Source organism: Arachis ipaensis, chromosome B10 (assembly GCF_000816755.2).
Source record: "Arachis ipaensis cultivar K30076 chromosome B10, Araip1.1, whole genome shotgun sequence".
Taxonomy (NCBI): Eukaryota; Viridiplantae; Streptophyta; class Magnoliopsida; order Fabales; family Fabaceae; genus Arachis; species Arachis ipaensis.
Window position 1 is genome coordinate 104,068,910 of NC_029794.2, and position 3,845 is coordinate 104,072,754.

The 3,845-nt window shown below is 29.5% G+C and overlaps 1 long non-coding RNA gene across 2 annotated transcripts; it reads right to left on the reverse strand.

Moving 5' to 3' along the window:
* LOC107621700 lies at positions 995 to 3,598 on the reverse strand. 2 transcript variants are annotated; one of them, XR_002356051.1, is made up of 4 exons: positions 2,997 to 3,598; positions 2,804 to 2,884; positions 1,664 to 1,788; positions 995 to 1,222 (listed from the first exon to the last, which is right to left on the reverse strand). It is a non-coding gene; the product is annotated as an uncharacterized LOC107621700 (long non-coding RNA). The 2 variants fall into 2 exon arrangements; XR_001615893.2 differs by lacking the exon at positions 1,664 to 1,788 and having other exon boundaries at positions 2,997 to 3,591.

The window sequence follows — 3,845 nt, forward strand, 5'->3', positions numbered from 1 at the left end:
CAAACCTTTTGGTTTTAGAATCGTATGAACTATAATTGGTCCTGACTCTTCTACTAATAGAAGATTCTACTTTAAGTTTTTCAATAGTTCTGGTAGGCAAATTGAGTTTTAAGTTTGATTTTGGATGGATGAATTTTATTTCTGTTTACAAGTTGTAAGTTGGGGTTATTTGTATATTTAAGATTGTATTAACATATCCATTTGAGATTTGATATACTCAGAGATTGATGTTGGATTGTAGATGTGTTTAATCATGTAATTTTTCTACCACTGAACTTTAATTCTTTTTTTCCGTATAGTTAGTATATCATATGACCAACTCAACTTTATTATATTTAGTTGTAAATCTTATATTAGTATAACTATATTTAAGTGTGTATTACAAGTTTAAATGTCTCTATATGATTATGTTTTTGACTTACAATTTGATGTGAAGTTTATTAAGCTACACAACTGTTACTATGTTATCAGTGTTAGCATGCTGACAATATATAAGCTCAATAGAAAATTAACATGAGAAAATATTTTTAGTTATGTAATATAACATGAAAAAGTTTTTTAACATTAGTGATTAACATGTAAAGAATGATTTCAATTTATATTCGTGTATCTTAATTTAATTTGATTAATGGTACATATTATGTTATGCATGTATAATGAAATTTTAAATTCCCGTGCTTAGCATGGGTTCATTCACTAGTTGTTTGGATATGAAAGAAAGTATTACAAAATGAGAAAATAGACAATGAATTAGAATTCTAATATAATAATAAGAACATGGTAAGTTATAAGGTATATTGTGATATAAGATGTGATGTAAATATAAAAATAATACAATGTTTTAGAATTTGGAAAAGAAAAAAATTACTTATCATTATAAATGAGTGAACTGTATATATAATAAGAATTGTATCAATGACTTTATTTAAAACTTATGTGAACATTCTAATATTGAATTTGTAACCAATGTTGGCTTTAAACATTCACATGCTTATATTACAAAAGAGTCAGAAACTATAATTGAAGTGCATTAGTTGAATAGGTGTTCAATTCCATGGTAATATTGACTACTTGATTTATAAGGAAATAAATTGATGCATCAAAATCTGCTTCTCCAAGTGCATGTAATCATGTTTGTTGCTAGCTGGATTGAAATCATCTTGAAACACTCTAGCATCTCTAGGAATGAGGGTGATAGCTCAAAAAATTTTGGAGTAACTTCCTAAAAGGAGAAAAAGAAAAAACAAAAAGTTAGAACTACTAATGATATACACAGCTAAAAAAAAAACAAAACACAAACTTCATCAAGAAACCATACTTGCAAAGTAAGAACACTAATTATAAATAATAAAAGTCAATATAGAGGTGGTTACAGAACATATATTTAAAGAAAAAGAAAAAGGTAGGGGAATGAAGTTGAAACAAAGAAGCATGGAGTTGAATTTGGCAACATAAAACACTTATGAGTTACATAAGAGCATGTTGTCACTATAGAAGAATTAAAATTGCAATAGAAGTGAAAAGATTAAAAGAGATCAAATCAAAACAGATCAAATAGACAAATATAAGCATTTACATGCTTATATTACAAAAGAGCAAAAAAAACTATAATTGAAGTGCATTAGTTGAATAGGTGTTCAACTCTCAGGTAATATTACGTAACTCATTCATAGGAAAATAAATTAATGTATCAAAATTTGCTTCTCCAAATGCATGTATTAATGTTTGCTGCTAGCTAGATTGAAATCATCTTGAAGATGATGGCTTAACAGATTCTGCAGTAACTTCCTAAAAGGAGAAAAAGAAAAAAAAAGGTTAGAACTACTAATTATATAGAAGGCTAAAGAAAAAAAAGGTGGGGGCATGAAGTTGAAACAAAGAAGCATGGAGTTGAATTTGGCAGCATAAAACACTTATGAGTTTAATAAGAGCAAGTTCTCACTATAGAAGCATTGCAAATTAGATAGGGAAGGAAAAACTCAGCTTATCAAGAGGAGTACAAAAGAAGTGATTGCACTGAATGAAAGCGAAAGAAGAAGACATAGTAACAGATAAAAAAGAATAAAATAGTTATTATGATTTGTTTGGAATATGGTAGTGTTGAGAAGTAGGGTATCAGCTTATATAGAAAAATCAATTGATGAATTATGTGTCAACTATAGTTTAAAAAAATCCATAAAAAAATGTAGTTAGCTAATGCCAAAGTGTATGGGGGAAAGGAATGAAAAAAATTAGAAAAGTTGTATAGTAATGATCAGATCAAAACAAAGAAAAAAAATACTTGAAGACTATTTTAATTCTGACAGTGAGAGATTTCAATTGAATGGTCTTGGGTAAGAGTGAAGATAGTAATAGGCTACTGTACTGGTTTCTAAAAGGAAGTATATATAATTTAAAGTGTCAAAATCTCAAAAAACAAAGAGGGACAAAGTGAGACTTGATATACTTAGTTTGAAAACTAAAAAAATAACTAATAAATAAATGCAGCCATTTTTATAAATCAAATTAAGGTATATCTTTGACATATAGAGTGGTATAAAGTACTAAACTCATGAGTAAATGTTACTGGTGTGCATAGTTAAGTGACATTGTTCCATGTGTTACGTTATTTTGAAAATAAAATCTTGGCAACAATTGATAATGAGAATAAAAGAAGCATGAGAACAAAATAAGAATGGGTTGAAATGAGGTAGCATACAATACTTATAAGTTAAATAAGAGCATGTTCTCACTGTATAAATCTATTAACTAATAATGTTCTTTCAACGAAATGAATTTATTAAAAAAATCAATCACAACTCACAATTAAACCAGTAAAGATCAGGTTTGCTTTGCTCACATCATCGACTATGGAATTCCACCTGACACCACTAGCTTCCCAAACCTAACCGGATTAAAAGGAGACATTAGCTGACCATAATGGTAAACAGAACTCAAAATATTAATTATGATTCAAAGAATAAAAATGATAACATGAACTAAAGAAGAGATCTCACCAATCTATTATAGACCACCGGTGCTGTGCTGTTTGATTTTCTAGTCTCGGTGCATGTCCTCTATGTGGCTGTTGCTCAATTCTTTACACCAATCTACTTTTTTTTAGTGCTTTCTCCTCCGGACACCACCACCACCATCAGAACTTAGTCACAGATGAAACCCATGGTCGCAGCCGCCTCGTCAATAACAGTAACCCACACCATGGCATCAGCAGCGGACACCATAATAAGAAAAAACTCGTGCAGCTGAGGAGTCCAGATGATGAGCGACACCTTCATCAACCAGGAGGAGGGATCGTCGTTGGACATCAGAGCTTGAATAGAGGAAAGAATTGGAAAAAATGAAATTATCTTTTGGAGTAGTTGCATTAAATTAGTTTTCAATTCAAAATTTGAAAAAAGAAAGGAAGAGAAAAGGAATTTGAATAGTAACAAAAAAATTTACGATACTGATAAGGCTATTAGGGGTAAAGAAAAGAATTGGAGAATGAGGGAGGTTGCATAGAGAATATGAAAGAATAGAAAGGAGGAGAATTAAATTATGAAATAAATAATGAAAAAAGAGATAAAAATATATGTAAAAGAGTGAAGAAATACCACAATATGAAACCCATATGAAAGAGAAAAGAGGAACCACAATATAAAACCACCGTGAATTACGCTCCTTGAAGACACGTAGGAATTCCACTAATTGAAACATCTTTTAAGGAATAGGTATATGATAATAAGAATGCCCTAAATCATTGCAGAGGTGGTCGTTGACTTCTTAGTTAGTGATACAACTAATATTTATGCTTGTAATAATATTACAAATTAATTAACTAATTTATTTATTTTTAATTTTTTAAA